Raw genomic sequence first — 20568 nt, 5'->3', positions numbered from 1 at the left:
TCTGAGAACTTCAGAGTATGCTCGGATAGGTCGAACCGGCTGCAGCTGACGCTCTGGCTCTCGTATCACCTGCCTCAGTTCGTCACGAACGACGTCCGTAACGGATAGTGCAGTTGGAGTCTGGGGCATTTTCAGTCTGCTCAGTTCTCTAATAACTGATCTAATGAGCTCTCGCGGGGCTTCAACGTCCTTTCGCACGCCTCCGGAGAATACCTGTGCAGATGCGCAATTAAGATTCCGGTTGTACTGCCGAGCCCGCTGTTCCAGTGTTTTTTCGATGGCCGTCGCTTCGGAGTAAAACTCAGCAACTGTGTTTCGAGGGTTGCGGATGAGAACGGCAAGCAGCTCTTGCTTCACTCCGCGCATTAGATGGCGCACCTTCTTATCCTCAGCCATATTGTAATCCGCACGCTTGAACAGACGGACCATGTGCTCAATGTACATAGCAGCACTCTCGTTTAGAAACTGGTTCCTCGATTGAAGAGCAGCCTCCGCCTTTTCTTTCCAGTCTATGTTCCCGAACGAAGCGACCGCTTGTCGTCGAAATACCTCCCAGGTAGACAACGAGGTTTCATGATTCTCAAACCATGTCTTTGTGAAGTCTTCCAGGGCGAAGTATACGCGACGGAGCTTCTCTCTTTCGTCCCATCCATTCAAGCTCGCCACTCTCTCGAACAGGTCCAAACAAATCTTCCGCGTCCTCGTACGAGTCGCCGTGGAATACTGGCGGCTGGTGCGGTTGGCTAATGAACACTTGTGCCGATGTTACCTGGCTGTTCATAGTGGTGGCATCCATCGTTTGAATTCCCCTTGGTGTGAAGTGAAGGGGACCAAACTCGGGTGAGTCACCTCGAAGACAGCGACTTGCCCTCTGGTGTACAGGAGTCACTTCCACGGGGTTGTTACGCTGGTCGTCGAAACTATGCTGTCTTGAGCTCGCAGGGCTCGCAGGGCTTTGCTGTCTTGAGCTCGCAGTTCGATTCATAACTCAGCGCCTCCACCAGAAATGTAGCGATGCTGAGGCAGACAGGTTAAAAAGAAACAAGCGTCTTTATTAGGGCGAACTTGTGCCCACGATTCTAAAGACTATGGTCGTCAAGTCTGAGTAGCCGAGTGGCAAAGATCCAACTATCTTCCTCTTCCTCGTAGCGGGAGAGCACGAACGCGTGGCACATGCCAGCCGGGTCTTGCTGAGGCTGGTGCCACGATGATTGTGGCGGGCTACTTCAACGTGGCCAACCTGTCGCAACAATATTGTCGTTTTAAAGGTACTACACATTGAGCTTTCATTCTCACGTGCATTGTTATTTGACTTGAAGTCCCTTTAAAAGACCTCTCAACCACCCCGAGTTCAATGACAGGAGAGTCGACTTCACTGCACTTCCTACAGCCACCCTCTCGCTACTTCATATAAAAAAAACAAATGTCATGGCACAATAGACGAGAGCACGCCTGTGTCGCAACCAGGCACTTTCGGCAGTATACTCTTGCTCTAACACATGCCATAATTTGTTTCAAACTGCCAAGGCATGTCTCGCTATTATGGCAAGGAGTGGCTCTAGGACTTTAATATGCGAATAAACGCCTGTTCATGCTGCGCCCGCTTTTACAAAGTCATCTGGGTACCACTGTGCCGTCTTCGAATACAACAACAACCAGCGCAAAAAGAAGAAATTGCTGAGCACTGCCTGAGAAGGTCACAGCGCACCGGGGGAATAGTGCCGGTGCGGTGTTTGCGGCACCAATCCATAGCCGTACTATTTAGCAGGCCGCATGCCAATAATAAGATATATTACGACTCACGCGTGGATGCTCCCACTGCACACGTTTAGTACAACTGTAACGGCATACTATCGCGATGCAAGGAGATCTGAACGGCGCGAAAAGCACAGCTTTCGACTCAGTCGAACTGCGACATGCCTTGACTGTGAATAGACGAATCTGTGCTTCTGGCCGGCGTCATCGAAGCGTTTCAATAACTTGTTCTGGCTGGCACTTCCACACTTCATGTGTGCTCCGAGTGCCCGGCATGACTGGCAAATGATAAACACATGCGGTGCATGAGCGCAAGTTAGAGCGACATTCTAGCACTACGTTGACGCTGGCTTAGAGCACAAATTCTGCCTTGCCACAGCCAAGGCACGCTTTCCGCTATTCGCGTTTTTTTCAATCGCGATAGTACGTACCTACCGAATTTCCCTCCGCAGCCAACGATGTACGAGTTGTAGACATTCCGCACTGTTGATGAAGGTCTCCTCCACGTTTCACGCGAAATTTGCACAATATTCCAGGAAACGAAGAACACGAAAGATGCTTACAGCCACACTCAGGTCGCAAAGTCTCCCGTTTGATTTGTAGAGCATCTGCTCGTGTGGCAGTGCAGGGTGTTGCTTCGCAGCACTTGCAACATATGGCGCGACGCACTTTTCAATATGGCAGCACGCAAATTGAGCTCGCTGTGTTCTGGTGCATACCTCGCGACAACTTTTTGTGGCAGTACAGTAAGGGCTACGAAGCCAAAGCACGCAGTTTTTTTTTACTACGATTGTACACGTAATGTGCGAATGATAGCTTTTATAAACAGTAAAATGTTGTTGATTCAACTACCGTTAATTCAGAATTTTGGATGATTAGGCCGTGGCACCTGGAACTATTCAACATGTACATTGTTCTATGACTAAAAACTCATTAATTCAGACAGATTCAGCAACACTCTGGGTAATTCGAACTCCCGACCGCGATTAAACGGGGAAACTGCAGCAAATTCAGCCAGCCAAATCGACGGCGCACCTAAACAATTTCGAGATCGGATTGTAGCTTCCGAGATTCGAAACTTCTTCATGGGTAGGAATTGACTTCGTATCTCGAAGGCACCCCCCCCCCAAAAAAAAAAGAGAGAATTGGCCCTGCTCTGTACCTGCATGTTTCACTGCAAACGTCGTCGAAACACAATAGTCTTGCATCTGGAAAGAGTGAACAAAACGTTTACTTGGCGTTCTGCGCGAGAAAATCGGTGTATTGTATTCTGGAGGGGTTGTCTTGGAGTTTCTCGATCCGTGCAGCGAAGGCAAATGAGTGCATCGAGGCACGTTAAACATGAGCGCTATCTGGCAGTCATCTTCGAAAACGAAAGAAAGTGTGTGCGCCTGTCTTGGAGACGACAAATCGTAGAACGCAAAGCGATGGGCACGTGCCACCACAGTGTCGTCTTAGCAAAGCGTTGGAAACGCTTGCCCTTTTGTGCATAACTTTACATTGTAAGCGCAGCGTGATAAATGCTTTGATTCTTAGAATCACTTATCTATGCTTCCTCAGGTATAAAACCTGAGGAAGGTTGTTATGGTGCCTTATATGCGCAGAATAATTGCTTTTTAGTTGAAAATCCCACAAGTATGAGCATTGAAACTTGAGCAATATTGGTGGGTGTTGCGGATGGGATTGGCCGTTTGGGGTATCGCTTGGGGCTGTTTGAGATACCGTTACGGTGGACAAACAGATAGATGTACAGACAGACAGACAAACCATAATTTTTGCGTCGAAGTACCCCAAAAAAGACGACCATCTTTAAAAAACCACATGGCGCTGGTTTACAACCAAAAGAAAAAACAGTGCATTGCTACTGTCATGAGCAACAGGGCAACAGGCAACCGACGGACTTGCCCCGCCTTTTTTCTTGTGCGGCCAACACGTATGTGTGACAACTGAGTCAGAATGTTCACCTGTACTGAGTCGTTGCTTTTAAATTATTTATCTTCGTGCATGATTTGTGCCATCTGCAGCGTTATTGTTTGCTTGTTTTGAAAAGTTTACAGGTTCTTTTAATTTCATTCTTGTCCCTGTCCTTTCACCGTTTTTTTATCACCAAGCTTGTAGTCTACTACATATGTGCACATGCATCCCCACCACGGAAGTGACACCGGGATGGCTTCCCCTGCATCTCCTGCGGCTCCAGTCACCCTAACACCCACAGTGAAGAGGGAGAAGTACAAAGCTGAGTATTTGGCTGGCAAGGTGAAAATATGGAAAGCGTTGCAAGCGGGAGCGTCTCCAAAAGAAGTCATGAAAAAGTATAACATGAAAAAAAGCACGCTGAGCAGTTATGTAAAGAATGAAAAGCAGATTACACAAGCATAAGACGGCGACATGTTTGAAGATAAGAGTAGGAGGCTTCGAACAGCAGCGCATCCCTAGCAAGACGAAGTGCAGTTGCACTGGATTGCCGTTTCCCGCTATGCACGTTAGCCTTTGAACAGCCCCCTTATCTGCGCTGGCCAGACGCAGAGAAGTTTGCGCTGACCAGAAACATTGACCCTTTCAATGCGTCGGAAGAGTGGTTCGACAACTTCAAGAAGAGATACAGGTTGGTGGAGGAAAGTGGCGACAAGCAAGACGGCCGCTATGTAAGCAACATGCCAGCTGATGTGCCCTTCAGCGATAACCTCGCAATTGACAGCCATGTTATTGTGGCCGGCCCAGTGACCGACAGCGATATCATCGCTGAAATCTTGGAGGATAGCAAGGGGCTGACAAAAACCTAACTGATGGAGACAATGGCGGCAGCTGCGCATGCATTCGCCCAAAAATATGCATGGTTTCCTCGGACAGCGTGCGCGGACTAAGCCACCTGCAGGAACTTCGCAAAATTGTGAGTTCTTCACACAATGCCTCCGTGAAGCAAACTGGAGATCACAGACTTTTTCAAGAAATAGAATTTTGATGGTGTAAGAGACATTTTTCAAGTGTTTTGTTCATACTCACGAAAATTCATACCCTTGGTTAGTTCACACTAGTTTCTCCAGTTCTTTGAAGTCCGAATTGATGATGATGTGTGGCGCTTTGTGGCGCAAGGGCCAATTGATGGCCAAAGAGCGCCATTTCGATGAGTAGAGATGCGGACAAAGATATCTTGCATGGCTGTATAGTGGCCTTAAAATTCCTCGCGATAATGCGGGTAAAAACATAAGTATTAAGATCATGACAGTGGCGTGATATGCATATTAAAAAGGGTGACAAAGGTTTTGATAATAAAAACATGTAAAAGTATTTGGCACTAGCACAAGTGCCTCATCAGCGCCCTTGTGTCCAAGGGCTGCGAGGCAAGTGCTTATAAATGTAGTCACTGTAGCAGCAACCTCTCTTGAGAGGTCACGCTACGCATTGCCTGGGTATATTACATGGTAAAAACCGACATCTCTTAAAAAAGCTAGCAATTATTTGTGGGTAAAAAGTGGCTCCCTACCGACAAACATTGCGGGGTGTAATGGTATATATTGTCGGTAGGGTAATGGAAAGTGTTGTCTTCTTAGAGTGTCTAATTAAGTGTTGTCTTCTTAGAGTGTCTTAGAGTGTCTAACAGTTAATGCCTCACCACATTTGTCACACAATGGTAGATCAACACCGGACAAAAGATGTGTGTGTGTTGTGTATGTGCGTCCTATCCTGAATCTTGTGAGTGTTACCTCTGTTAGACGTGATTTTGATACTGGTGGCCAATGGCCAAGGTGTGGCTTGATAACGTGTAGCTTGTTTTGTGTGTGTCTATCCCACTTACTCTGCCAGTAGTCCCTGAGCTTTCGTTTGAGAGACGGCTTAAGATCAAGGGGCGAGATCGATATGGGTGTAGTGGCACTGATTTCGTGGACAGATGCAGCAAGCTGATCCGCCATCACGTTGCCTTGAATCTCACGGTGCCCTGGCACCCAGCACACTACAACATGTTGGTTGAGTGTGTAGAGTGTGCATAAAATGGAGTAGAGTGAGACGAGGACAGGGTTTTGTTGTTTTTTAAGACTGTGCAGAGTCGTTACCACACTGAGGGCGTCTGTATAAATTACTGCTTTTTGTATTTGTAATTGTTTGATGTGTTTAGCTGCCACAAGTATCGCATAAGCTTCCGCTGTGAAGATACTTGTGCCTGGATGTAGAAGGCCAGCATCCGAAAAGGAAGGGCCAACAGCAGCGTAGGACACAGAGGAGTTGGACTCAGAGGCATCTGTAAAGAACTCAGGACGTGTGTATTTGTGTTGAAGTTCCAGGAAGTATGTTCGGATATGGGCAATAGGCGCATGCTTTGTAACTTCTAGGAAAGACACATCGCAGTCAATAGTCTGCCACTGCCACGGTGGTGGGTATGCTACAGGAGCCATTAAACTGTGTTCAAGTGACACTCCAGTGTCCTCAGCTAGACCCTTCAGGCGAAGTGAGAAGGGCTGCCTCATCGAAGGCCTGTTTTGAAACAGCATGGAGCTCGACAAATCAATAATAGTAGAGTATGAGGGGTGCTTCTTGTCTGCTTTACCTTGAGAAAATAAACAAAGGACATGCAAGTTCTCTGCAAATGAAGCGACCACTCATTTGACTCAACGTAAAGGCTTTCTACGGGGCTGGTGCGAAAAGCACCTGTAGAAAGGCGGATGCCCAAATGGTGCACGGGGTCCAGCATCTTGAAGGCATTTTGAGTCGCCGACTGATAGACAACGGCCCCATAATCTGAGCGGGTGCGAATGAGGCTTCTATACAAGTTCATGAGACATTACCTATCCTTACCCCAAGTAGTACGTGACAACACTTTTAAAACATTCATGGCTTTTAAACATCTTGTTTTTAAATACTTGGTGTGCGGTACGAAGGTCAACTTGTTGTCCAAGATTAAGCCTAAGAATTTATGCTCGGCTTTGACAGAGAGACGTTGCCCCTTCAGTCGAATGTCAGGTTCCGAGTGCATGCCTCTCTTTCGAGAGAACAAGACACACGTGCTTTTTTGTGGGTTCAGTCGGAATCCGTTTTCCTCTGCCCATTTGGAGACCTTGTTTAAACCTAACTGAACCTGCCGCTCACACATTGCCAAGTTGCATGACTTGAAGCCAAGCTGAACGTCCTCGACTTATGTACAATAGAACATATTGCGAGGGATGGACAGGTGCAAGGAATTCATTTTGGTAATAAAAAGTGTACAACTAAGTACACCACCTTGCGGCACGCCTGTTTCCTGGACAAATGTTTGGGAGAGAACAATGCCCACACGGACACGGAATGTCCGATTGGACAAGTAACTCTCGATTATGGAAAACATTCCACCACGCACGCCAAGGTGCGACAGGTCTCTTAGAATTCCAAAGCGCCATGTTGTATCATAAGCCTTTTCGATATCGAGAAACACACAGAGAAAATATTGTTTATGGACGAAAGCGTCTCTGATCTGTGCCTCGATACGAACAAGGTGGTCTGTGGTGGATCTACTTTCTCGAAACCCGCACTGAAATGGGTCTAGCAAATTGTTTGTTTCAAGGAAATGTACAAGTCGGCAGTTCATCATTTTTTCGAAGACTTTGCAGAAGCAGCTTGTAAGTGCAACAGGCCTATAACTCGAAGCTAAAGAAGGGTCCTTGCCCTCTTTCAAAATGAGAATAATGATAGCCTCTTTCCAGGAGGTAGGGATAGTGCTAGAAAACCAAATAGCATTGTACAAACAAAGTAAGGTTTTTCGGGTTTCGTTTGGTAGGTTTTTTAACATTTCATACATCACACGGTCAGAACCTGGGGCAGAAGTACTGCAGGAGTTTAGAGATGTTCGAAGCTCAGCTAGACTGAAAGCTTGGTTATATGCCTCGTTTCTAGTGCAGTTGTGTTCGAGTTTCTGCTTTTCTATTCTTGTTCTGTATTTTTGGAAAGTGTCAGTATAGTGGGACGGGCTGGACACTCGTTCGAAGTGTGCACCGAGGAAGTTTGCCTGATCTTCCAAGGTATCACCCTGAGTGTTTACGAGTGGAAGTGTGTGTACTTCTTTTCCTGCTATCCTACCGACCATGTTCCAGACTTTAGCCTCCTGTGTGTATGAATTAATCCCTAACAAAAACTTCTGCCAGCTTTCTCTTCTGGCGTGCCGACACGTTCTCCTGCCTTGAGACATTATTTTCTTGAAGGTGTCAAGATTTTCGGCTGTCGGTGAGTTCCGAAGCAACCTCCATGCCTTATTCTGCTCCTTTCACGCATTACGACACTCAGTGTTCCACCATGGGATGTGTCGCTTGCCGGGCTGTCCAGATGTTTGTGGGATGCATTTGGCTGCTGCGTTAATAAGGAGAGCTGTGAAGTACTGCACAGCTTCATCTATGCTTAGCCCACATATGTCAGTCCAACATAACTGAGCATTGTTATGAAACTGTTCCCAGTCGGCTTTGTGTATAAGCCATTTGGGAACTTGTGGAGGACATTCGTATGATGTTTGTGCACTCAAAACGACAGGAAAATGGTCACTTTCGTAGGAATTATTTAGAACTTTCCATTCGAGTAATGGTAAAAGTGAAGGAGATGCGATGCTGAGATCTATGGAAGAGTAGGTTTTGTTGGCAAGGTTATAATATGTTGCCTCTTTCCTATTCAACAGACAGGCACCGGAGGAAAAGAGGAACTGTTCAATGAGACGACCTCGGGCATCGCAGCGAGAATCACCCCATAGACTGCTATGAGCATTCAGGTCACCAAGGACCAGATAAGGTTTGGTTAGTTGATCTATACAGGACTAGAATTCTCGTTTTTCAAGACGGTGGTGTGCGGTGGCGTCACCATCTGCTCTCTGTACATACGTACAGAGAGCAGATGGTGACGAGCTTGTTGAAAAGAACTGCTCGAACAGCCACTGCCTCTAGTGTTGTTTGCAGTGGTAAATGTGTGCATGCTACTTTTTGATTACCAATAATGGCTACACTGCCGGATGATGCCGCAGCATCATCTCTGTCCTTTCGGAAGAGAACATACCGACGCAAAAAATTCGTGTTTTTAGATTTTAAATGAGTTTCCTGTACACACAGCACTTTCGGCGAATGTTTTCAAAAGAGCTCTGAACTTCATCGAGGGTTCTAAGCAGTCCTCTGACGTTCCAATGTATTATTTGTGTTGCCATATTGGAGGTAACGTAGTGCTGTGTGTAAGAAAAAATGGGTGTGTCTGCTTCTTAAGCTAAACGTTAAGACTCAAAGAACAGGGCCGTCGCCGGGCCCCGTTATTGGCTTTTTATTTCTTTTGGCGCGCTCCAGGGAGCTACGCGGATCTTTCGGCACCAGGGGTAATGTGGTGTCCATTGCCTCCTCAGAGGCACTGCGTGCCCGCATTTGCGAGCTGATGTTTTGGGCTTGAAGCCTCGCCTGGTGAGACGAGGCCTTCATATCGGCCGACCCTGGGGTCTCCTTCACCTCGGGGGGCGAAACCTTCGGTCCTCTTGGGCTAGGGGTCTAAAGGACCTCCTTTGGTGCTGGGATACCCTGGCCGCTGCAAGAGCTTGCAGCGGCCGTGGTTGTCACCGTGGGGACTAGTGGCAGGGCAGCCTTGGCTGTTCTCGCCGTGGGTGGGAGCATTGGCAACCGCCTGGGCACACTGTGCCTGGCATGGGCAGTTGCCGCAGGCCGTTGTAGTGCTGCCCCCTGTTGCACTTTATCGGCGAACGATGGTTTGTTTGTGAAAAGACCAGATACTTGTTGACGGGCTTCTCGGAAAGTAATGTTTTGTGTGATTTTGATTGTAACAATTTCTTTTTCCTTTTTCCATGTTGGACAGGTTCGGGAGTATGCGGGATGGGCACCATCGCAGTTTGCGCAGTGGGCCCCATCCTCCACCTTACACTCGTCTGTGGCGTGTCCTGTGGTGGCACACTTTCCGCAGGTGAGTTGGCCGCGGCAACTCTGAGAGCCGTGACCAAAACGCTAGCATTTGAAGCAACGTCGTGGGTTGGGAATGTAGGGTCTCACATTCAACTTCAAGTATCCTGTTTCGAGATGTTCAGGCAGGGTACTGGTGCAAAATGTCACAATTATGTTTTTTGTTGGGATTTCCTTCTTATCACGCCTAATTTTGATTCTTTGTGCTTGTGTCACCTGCCAGCCCTCGAGGAGCTCACCTTCAGTCAGGCCAAGCAAGTCTTTATCAGATACAACGCCTCGGGAAGTGTTGAGTGAGCGGTGTGGTGTAATTGAGATAGGTATGTTTCCAAACGATTCTAGTTTTGAGAGGTTTTCATACTGGCTCTGACTTTTTACCTCGAGCAGGAGATCCCCACTGGCCATTCTTGTAGCCTGGTAACCTGGTCCAAGTGTAGTGGTGAGGCATTTGGAAACAACGAAAGGCGAAATAGTTCTGGCGTTCTTTTCAGCGGTTTCACAATGGATTACATGGTAGCGGGGAAAGGTTTCTTTCGGTTTGCTGAAATAATTGCAAAAGTCTTCGGTGCGCCCTCTCTTCAAGAGAGGACAATCGTACAATGAAGGGAGAGAAGAAAAAGCCATAAACTAAATATGAGTTCGGCAGCCATGCCAGCCGCCCACCATGGAGCCGAACACGGGGACGTGACAAGTCCTAAATTTATATGAGGCATGTCAACATCAGCTGTACACAGCCGCTATAACCAAATATATTGTGCCCGAGACAGAGCACATACACAAGGTTAACCCTTGCCGCCAGGAAAAATCGGAAGTAAATGGAAGAGAAAAGAAGACAGGATAGATTTAAAGACGTGAAAAGACTAAGATGTCGAGAGAGAGAGAAATAGGAAAAGGCGACTACCGATTTCGCCTGTGTGGGTCAGCCCAGGGGTGCCGTCTACGTGAAGCCGGTGCCAAAGGGTTGTGTTGCCTCTGCCGGGGGGCCTTAAAGGTCCAATCACCCAGCGTCAGCTCAACCCCCAGGATCCCCTTTTCCCCGAACACGGCAAAGCCACGCACGCCTAGGCGTGGGAGGGAGTAGAAACTCCCCCGTTAGCTCGGGTCCGTGGTGTCGCTACACACCAAACGCCTACTCGCGCAGGCGCCCCTGCGGGGTTTGAAGTCCGAATTAACGAGGTTTAACTGTACAGTGTAGACGACTTATAACTAACTGCTTATATCACAGGATCAGTTACAATGCGGTCAAGATCGCCTCCTGTCTACCATCCCATAAAACCCCGTGTATATCAATCAATCAATCATTTATTTTCCACTTCAGGAAGTAGAGGACATGGGAAGAAAAAGCCGTTGTGAGCTTGACTAGGCTTCCCAGCCGATTACAGTTTAGCATGCAGTGATGGCATACAGAAAGCAGTGTACATAAGTATAAACACACAGAAAGCATACATTATTCTACACACAATAAAAAACATCAAAAATAAGTTCAAAGCTGGCATTTTAGACATCAGCTCACCAAAAAAGCATGACGTGAAGACTTGAAACAATAAATGTCAAAATCGTTCTGTGATAGCAGGTTTAACACAGAGGGCAAGGTTGTTCTTAGCATCTGGGCCCCGTAATTTGTGCGTGGTGTTCTTGTTTCGTACTTTCTCATGAACCGTAAGGGTTACGAAGAAGAATATTCAGCTGATTCTGCCAAATCTGCAAGCATTGGAATGTTGTTGTTTACTTCATATTTATATCTAAGAACAAGGCAGAAGTTATGAGTGTTGAAAACCGTAGGAATATTGGCAGTTTGGAAGAGCTGTGCAGAATGGTGATCTCTGGCTAAGTTATAAATTATGTGTAAAGCTTTCTTTTGTAGGACGTAGAGCTTCATTAAGGATGTGCGCGTGCTAGTGTCCCATACAAGTTGGCAATAATTCACTTGAGACATGAACAATGATTTGAAAAGGAACAATTTGATATTAGTTGGAAGAACACAGTTATTGCGGTATAAGAGACCAACAAAACGCGAGACAGCTAAACACACGTGGTTGACATGCACATCCCACAGCAACTTTTCCGTAAACCAAACACCAAGGGTTTTAAATGCTGCTATGATTTCAATGTTTTGGAGCTATAAGTCAAAGATTCACAAAATGATACAGTTTTACCCTTGGGGCGAAAAATGATCGCTTTCGTTTTGGCTGCATTAATTTCTAGTGCATTTAGTTTCGACCAGCCTTCTAGTGCGGCAAGCATTTTGTTAGCTTTTTTTATCAGTTCGTTGGGATTTTCACCGCCGAAAAATACACTGGTGTCATCTGCATATATAACATAAAATGAGTTCTCATGAATATTGACAATGTCATTAATATATAAATAAAACAGAAAAGGCCCCAGTATACTTCCCTGCGGCACACCTGAGGTAAGACCTAGAGTTTCTGATGAGTGCCCATTAACATTATTGTATTGACATCGATGCGACAAGAGTTCACAAGTTCAGCGGCACGTCCTCAAATCCCATAGCTTTCAAGTTGGGCAAGAAGTATTTTATAATTTAAACTATCAAAGGCTTTCTTAAAGTCAATAAAAAGAGCTAGTACTAGGCGTCTTTGTTCGAAGTTTCGAAGAATGAACTTTTTCTGCACCAGCAACGCCGTTTCAGTCGACCTATTTTTCCTGAAACCATGTTGAAATGGCATTATAACGTTTTTTCGCTCAATAAAACTGGATAGGCGTCTTAAAATAGCTTTTTCAAAGCCTTTGGAAAAAACAGGATGTAGCAATATCGTCCTATAATTAGCAACGTCATTCTTATCACCTTTTTTGAAGAACGGGATGACCTTAGCGACTTGCATTTGAACAGGAAAAGTGGACGTTGTAATGGAAAGGTTAAAAATGTGGGCCAGCGGGGCTGCGATGAGGTCAATAACATGTTTAACAGGCAATATTTGTAAGTCATCTCCATTCAACGAAGTACTGTTTTTGAGGCGACGAAATATGATGGCAACTTCTAGGCTGTCAACAGAAGAAAAAAAAACGCCTCCGTGGCCACTCGGCGAAATAAATTTCAATGTGTCTATGCTACCACTGGACTGGGAATGCGCAAGGAAAGAATTATTGAAAGAATTAGCAAGTAAAGGACCGCTCGTTTCAGTTCCATTGCACATCATTTTATCAGGTGTGTCACTTTTACATCCAGGATGCAGAAGAGCGGATAGCTGCCGCCAGAGAGCATCGCTACGGCCACTGCTGCGCTCTAAAATGTCCGCATGATACTGCGTCTTAGCAGCTCTGATATCCTTGTTCAATTTATTTCTATACGCATTGTATTCCGATAGCGTTGAAAGCAACCCTTATTGTGCAATGGAAACCCCTTATTGTGCAGTCCCCCAAGATAATAAAAGACCGGCTATAATGCGGTTACTGGAAAACCATTGTGACAAACACGGTAGCGAATGTGTGTCTGAAAGTAAGCGTGCTGGGTGCGCCACTGGGGAGCGAGCGACGAGGTCATTATGGAGGGGCAGGGGACACGGCGTGAGCAAACAAAGGGCAGAGGGAAGAAAAAGAAAAGAATAAAAGACCACGGCATGCTGTGCGTGTTCATTAAGCAAGAGAGGAGGATCCTTTCCTTATCAACTGTGCTTAAGAGTCTCCAGTCGGGAAAAGCGTTTTCATTATTAAACTTGCAATAGATATTGCATTAGCTACCTGGCAGCTATATTTGAAAGCTTTTACGGCTTTATCATGCGAGCTTTCACCTTTGCTGCCAGTGCATAGTCTCACATGTGATTGGAGGGTTTTCGTCGTTGATCTCCTGGCTGCAAACCTGAACTTAATATCACGTACGCTGTTCTTGGTTCAGTACCGAATGCGATCTTTTCGACGCTCAATCTTCGTGTCTTGGGCAAACTTTTCATGACAACATACCGAGCGGCAGGCTAGACCTAATCAGCATTGGTTGCATTTTAATCGTGGTCGCATGCTCCTTAAGTTGCGGTTTAGTATGAGATCAACGAAACTCTTTGTGGTGGCTGCACTTTATGAGTAGGGATACATAACATTAAAGAAAACGAGGGTGGCATGTGTAGCACTCGCATGGTGGTTCTCGATTCGATTGCGATGTTTAAAATTGGGTGCATGCCCGTGAGATCGAACGAATACTGTCTTTCAACGCGTAAAATTTGGGACGTGATTCGGCGCTATTTAAGTGTAATGCGCATAATCATGGCGATCTGAAAAATAGTCGGCAAAGTTCAGGATGTTCTTTTTTTTTTTTTTTTTGTTAGACCCCACTCCCCTTCCACATTCATTTCAATGGCAATGCGATTCTTTGATCGTTCGGCTATTTTTTCTTCTTTTTATTTTTTTACCGATCAGAAATTTGAATGATTGTAAGCACCACATATCACCTGCTTCAATTTTCGGACACACGGGGCTGCGTGCTCAACACGTTTCGGGCAACTGCGGCCCTTGAAAAAAGTTGCTATGGTTACATGTATAGTGAAGAAGAGAGACGATACCATCGGCTCAACTATCATCAACACGAGAAAAAGGCACAAGATCGGCGATCGAGCACCGTCATCTGCGTCCGCCTGCATTCCTTTCGAGTTACCACCCGCTTGCTCAGTTCCTTCAATAAACCCCCTTAACATTTGGTGGATCGTGCTGAGTAACTACATCGCCTACGCCCTGGAACTCCGTTCCCGCACCCTGCTGTCGACCATGCAAGTTGATGCTGATCAACAGACAGCACCTCTCGCGGCCGCTACTTGCCCCGGTCCGGTTCACCAGTGAGACCCCCCCCCCCCCCCCCCCCCCAATCTTTTCGGGCACCGAAGACTGGCTGTCGTCCTACGAAAAAGTCAGTAACGATATGCTGCAACGCGGCGTCATTCAATCTTTACAACGTCCATGGGCCTCACCTGTAAAGCTCGTTAAAGAAAGGATGGTTCCGTTCGCTTCTGCGTCGATTACCAGCACCTAAATAAGATCACTCGAATAGACATGTATCTTTTACCCAGGATTGACGATGCCCTTGATACTTTACAAGGTGCCGAGTTTTTTTTCATCATTAGATTTGGCAGGTCCTCCTTGCAGATGCCGATCGACCAAAAACTGCCTTTGCGACACCCGATGGTCTATATGAGTTTAATGTCGTGCCCTTCAGCCTCTGCAATGGACCTGCCACCTTTGAGCGCATGATGGACTCGGTTCTTCGGGGTTTGAAGTGGCAAATATGTCTCCACTATCTCGACGATACTGTCGTCCTTGCACCAGACTTTGCAACACATCTCGAGCACCTGAAACACGTCATCACAAGCCTGAAGAATGCTCAGCTCCAACTCAACCTCAAGAAGTGCCACTTTGCTGCTCCGCAACTTACTATTCTCGGGCACGTCGTATCAAAGGACGGTATACTCTCAGACCCGGCTAATTTACGTGCAGTCGCCGACTTCCCCAAACCAACAACTATGAAGCTGTTACGAAGCTTCATAGTCGCTTCAAAGTCGCTTCATAGTCACTCCATAACAGCTTCATTACAAAGCTGTTACGGAGCTCACTGGTTCGTGTGCAACTTTGCCTCTATCATTTCGCCTTTGACCGAACTTCTAGGCAGCGCCAGTGATATTTCGTCATTGTCTTCTGAGTGTGACCAAACCTTCTGTACCCTTCGTCGTCTCCTCATTTCGCCACCAATGCTGCGCCACTACGATCCTACGGCAGCAACTGAGGTCCACACGGACGCCAGTGGTGTCGGCCTCGGTGCGGCTCTCGTGCAAAGCAAGCCTGGATTCGCCGAGTATGTCGTCACCTATGCCAGCAGAACTCTCACCAAGGCTGAATCCAACTACAGCGTCACGGAGATGGAATGCTTGGCGACCGTTTGGGCGCTTGTCAACTTCCGCCCATACCTTTATGGCTGTACTTTTGATGTAGTAATGGACCACCACGCACTATGCTGGCTGTCTTCGCTCAACGATCCATCGGGTCGTCTTCCCGTTGGGCTCTTCGGCTTCAAGAATATGACATCCGCGTTGTATATCGTTCCGGCCACCAGCATACCGATGCTGACGCACTGTCACGATCTCCCCTACCCCCAGACGTTGCATCTGTTTCCTCGGACAACACATCGTCTGCTTTTGACAAGGACACCATCTCTTCCGCACTACGCAATGACCCATCAATCGCTTCACTTCTTGACGCGTTATCTGAGGCACTGACACTTCCATCCACTCGAAGCCTGCGCCGCCAGGCTCCGCACTTCAGTATTCAAGGTGGCCTTTTGTACCGGCGCAACTATTCAACAGATGGTAGAAAATGACTACTAGTCATTCCCCGAACGCTGTGCTTTACTATCTGCGTGTCATTTCAATCTGACCCGCAATAAGCTCACGCCAGTGTATTCAAGACCTACAAGCGCCTCCAAAAAAAGTATTACTGGCGTGGAATGTTTACCTTCGTCCTCCAGTTCATTCGCGGCTGCCACGTATGTCAGCAGCGGTACAACTCGCCACATCCTGTAACAGGTTCATTACAGCCACTTCCATGCCCAAACTGCCCATTCGACCCTGTAAAAATCGACCTCTATGGACCACTACCATTGACAACGGCAGGCAACCGATGGGCTATCGTGGTTGTGGATCATCTTACACGGTACGCTGAAACTGCTGCTCTCCCCACAGCTGCAGCCCAAGACGTCGCAACTTTCACACTAAACCGTTTCGTGCTTCGTCATGGTCCTCCTCGCGAACTCCTCAGTGACCGTGCCCTTGTTTTTTTGCGCGATGTAATTCAAGCACTTTTTCAACAGTGCCATATTGTACACCAAAAAAGTACAGCCTACAACCCACAGACGAGTGGTTTGACTGAGCGGTTTAATCGTACTCTGGGGGACATGCTCGCGACGCATGTCGCTTCTGATCAAACTAGGACCTTGTTCTTTCATTAGTGACATACGCGTATAACACCGCTGCACAAGTCACCACCGGGTTTTCCCCATTTTTTTTTTCTCCTGTACGGTCACCAACCATCGCACACCATCGACACTTTGCTGCCATACTAGCCAGATCCCTCCGAACGCACGCCTGTCTTGGAGGCCACTCGTTACGCAGAAGAGTGCCGCAAGCTAGCCAAGCGGCTTACTACAGCTGACCAACAGCGCCAGAAGACCCGTGACGACGACCATCGTTCTGCACCAACGTTCGTTCCTACAGCACTTGTATGACTGCATGGACCACCCTGCGCCTCTGGTGTATCACCCAAGCTACTCTCTAATTATTACAGTCCCTAACGCGTGGTCAAGCGTACCTCACCCCTGAACTACGCCATTGAACCCCTCACGCCACCGAGCGACCGTCGTCGGCGTGGACGCGATATTGTTCACGTAAACCGTCTGAAGCCCTACTTCGACCCGCTTGTCCCCACGTGTTAGATTGCCAGGATGGCTTCATCTTTTTCGCCGGGGGTATTTATAGTGAAGAAGAAAGACGTTGATACCATCTGCTCAACTATCATCAATACAAGAAAAAGGCACGAAATCGGCGACCAAGCACCGTCATCTGCGTCCGCCTGTGTTCCTTTCGAGCTACCACCCGCTTGCTCAGTTCCTTCGATAAACCCCGTTTACACATGTAAGGATAGCATTCTGTAACAAGCTCAATCTACTTGCAGATTTTCCATTTGGGTTTAGAAAAGGTCGCTCAACTGAATTAGCATGATTGACTCAAAAAGAAATAATTTTGCGAGGCTTTGAAGAAAATTTGGTTACCCTTGGCATATTCATCAATTTTTCAAAGGCCTTTGATATCATAAATCACAGAACTTCACTAACAAAACTTAATATCTACGGTTTTAAGGGTACATTTCTGAACTTCATCAAAAGTTACCTACAGTGTATGTATAAACTGTTGTTATAGGCAATCACTATTAAAAAAAATTACCGATATGTGCTGGGGTTCCACAAGGAAGCATTCTAAGATCACTATTGTTTAACATTTATATAAACGATTCAACGAATATCGACACTACGGCGCAATTTGTTATACATGTGGATGACACCAGTTTATTTATGACTTCCAGAAACGTTGGAGAGCTAGTCAGCACTGCCAATGATACTCTAGAACAAATAAACAGCATATCATGCCCATAAAAGCACTGTACAATACAAATTTGAAGAAACGAATTTTAATGGAAAGAAAACGTAGCATGGGTTTTCTAGAGCATCTGTCGTGGCTAACAATAAATTCAAGCACGTTCAGTACATAACACAAAGAAACCTGGTATATCCTACACTATCAAACAAATTATGGAAAACAAATGCTACATCATGTCTTACCATATTTACTTGACTATCTTCTTTAATTGCCATGCTTTCTCTCGCGAAGGACGTGGATGTGCTGATCACACATCTCATTGATTTTAATGAACATGGATTTCATGTTTAAAGTACACGGTGCCGTGTTTGAACATCTGAGCATAAGTGAATATTTATTATGCTTGTATGTTTATTATGGATTTTAGTTGTATTATGCATGAAATGTGCAGCGACACATTGCAAACTTTGTAGATGGATCAGTTCAATGTTTCAGATACAAGTGCTACATTGACCTGTTTATGCATTGTACTTTTGATTTTGCCCATCCACTGTTTGTTGCCGAAAAAAGGAAGGGGGGCCACAGACCTCGTCAAGTTGTTATGTGGCTTTTTGTCTGTGTTCCTGTTATCTGTACCATGTATAGATGCGAAATAAAGTTAAAGTTCCAAGTTCAAGTTCAAAAACAAATGCATAAAAATTTCAAATTCAAAAAATTGAACAATTGTCTGAAAATGTGACGACACCCATTTGCATACTCCTGATCTTTTGACGTCTTCTGAAGACTTTAAAATCAAGTGAAACAAAAATTTCAGACCGCTATGACTTTCAATATGATCTACAAGGCGTCCACAGTTGAAGGAATGCACTAAAGATGATGTGGTTCACACTGCAAATAAGAAAAAGAAGCTTTCATTTATCCAGAGGTCGCAGCCGAGTGCTCCTGCAATACGCATCCGAGCACCCAAGCAGTACTCAGCCAACACTAGAGTCCCACCGTAAATTACATCAACATAAAATATTACACAGCATAGTCAATGGTTATTCAAAGCTTGACTTCAATACTTATCTCGAATTCAACATGTCACGCCCCACCCGGAACAAGCACAACAAAACAATCCTAATGCCTTTCACGAGAACAAACGCTCACTGTCTATCCTTTTTCCCGAGAACGATAGCAGAATGGAACACTTTGCCACGCGACGTTACTAACTTAACTAATCAAAATGCTTTTTCAACGGCTATTCAAAATTGTGTATGATTGGAAGTGCTGGTCTTGTTCCCCTGTCCTATTGAACTAACGTATTTCACGTGTTATCTTGCTACCATGCCACAACGCACACTGCTTGTCTTTTTTTTTTTTTTTCACGCTTCCTGGTCAATGCGCGTAGTGTACTTTTGTGGGTTTTGCATTGCCGGTTTTATTGTATATTCATGTAGCTATTTGTAACGAGAATTACTGCTGCTTTGAGAATCGTGGGCCATGTTACTAATTGCGTGCGCATGTGTGTCGTGTCGTGACAATCTGCAAGCTTACTGCATTATTGCTTCCCTGTGTACCGCGGACCATGTTACTGGTCGCGTGTAAACTTTGTGTTCAAACTCTGCACTGTACCACTCCTGCCCTGGCTGCCAAAGGGTGGCTGGCAGTATTGAATAAATAAAATAAATAAATAAATAAATTTTTGATGGTTCATTTCGTGATTAGGACTAGATTGATTAGTGGTGTTTATTGGCGCAAGGGCCAGATATGGCCAAAGAGCGCCAGAGCGATGATAATGAATTGTGGGATGTGCAGTGTATATAAAACAAATGTGACGTGGCTGTAAATGGGCCTAAAAAACAGTCGCTGTAGGTGTGTAAAAATATACATATGGTAAAATTATGGCAATGACAAATGATGTGAGCTATGGAGACATAAAATGATTTAAAAGTGATAAGTATGTCAAATAAAAACTTGGCATGGAGCACCAGTGCCTCGACAGAGCCCTTAAAACAAGAGCATGGAGGCCTGAGCTCATTGAAATCTGCTATCACAGCAGCATCCTCTGAACAGAGGATGTGCTATGAACCTGTTAGGCTAAAAACATTTAATGTTGGACTAAACACATTCAGTACTACATCCTTTAAAAAGCTTAAAACTGATTTTGTATCAAAAAGCGGCTCTTCACCGAGAAACATAATCGGATGTAAAGGAAGATTATAGAGGTATGCTAAAGCAAAATATTTCTTTCTCTTCCTTTCAGCTTCCGCACACTCCAGGAGGACGTGGAGGACGGTTAGCCTGTCACCACATCTACCACAAGTAGGAGGTTCATCGCCAGTCAGAAGAAAGTTATGAGTACCATAAGTGTGTCCTATTCTGAGGCGACAGAATAGGACATCAGTTCGCCGTGTTCTTGTAGCGGAGGGCCAGTAACCCAACCGCGGCTTAATCAAATGAAGCTTATTATTTATTTCTGTGTCCCACAAGCGTTGCCAGTGGTTTCGCAGTTTCTTTCGTAGAAAGGGTTTTAGATCTGTTGCAGGGACAGTAGCGGTGGGGTTAATAGCGCGCATTATAATTGACGTGACCATTAGGTCAGCTAACACATTGCCCTCGATACTTCTATGGCCAGGTACCCAGCAAATAGTAACATGCTGGTTGGACATATACGCTGTACACAGAACGGAATATAGCTCAATTATTATCGGATTTCTGAATCTGAAAAGGGATCCTAATGCATTTACGACGCTTAACGAGTCTGTGAATATAATTGATTTTTCTATGTTTGATTTCCGTATATGCTTCACAGCGGACAATAGTGCATAACCCTCAGCCGTAAATATACT

The 20568-nt window shown here is 45.9% G+C and overlaps 1 protein-coding gene and 1 long non-coding RNA gene across 10 annotated transcripts in view; one reads left to right on the top strand and one right to left on the bottom strand.

The window, feature by feature from the left end:
- Nucleotides 1–20568, bottom strand: part of mio (GATOR complex protein mio) — a 768187-nt gene that overhangs the window by 539332 nt on the left and 208287 nt on the right. The gene's annotated exons all lie outside the window — the stretch shown is intronic.
- LOC142817307 (uncharacterized) lies at nt 9001–20192 on the top strand. The gene is made up of 2 exons (XR_012895253.1): nt 9001–9657; nt 19983–20192. It is a non-coding gene; the product is annotated as an uncharacterized LOC142817307 (long non-coding RNA).

Source organism: Rhipicephalus microplus, chromosome 1 (assembly GCF_043290135.1).
Source record: "Rhipicephalus microplus isolate Deutch F79 chromosome 1, USDA_Rmic, whole genome shotgun sequence".
Classification (NCBI taxonomy): domain Eukaryota; kingdom Metazoa; phylum Arthropoda; class Arachnida; order Ixodida; family Ixodidae; genus Rhipicephalus; species Rhipicephalus microplus.
This window is presented reverse-complemented; position numbering and strand designations above follow the sequence as displayed.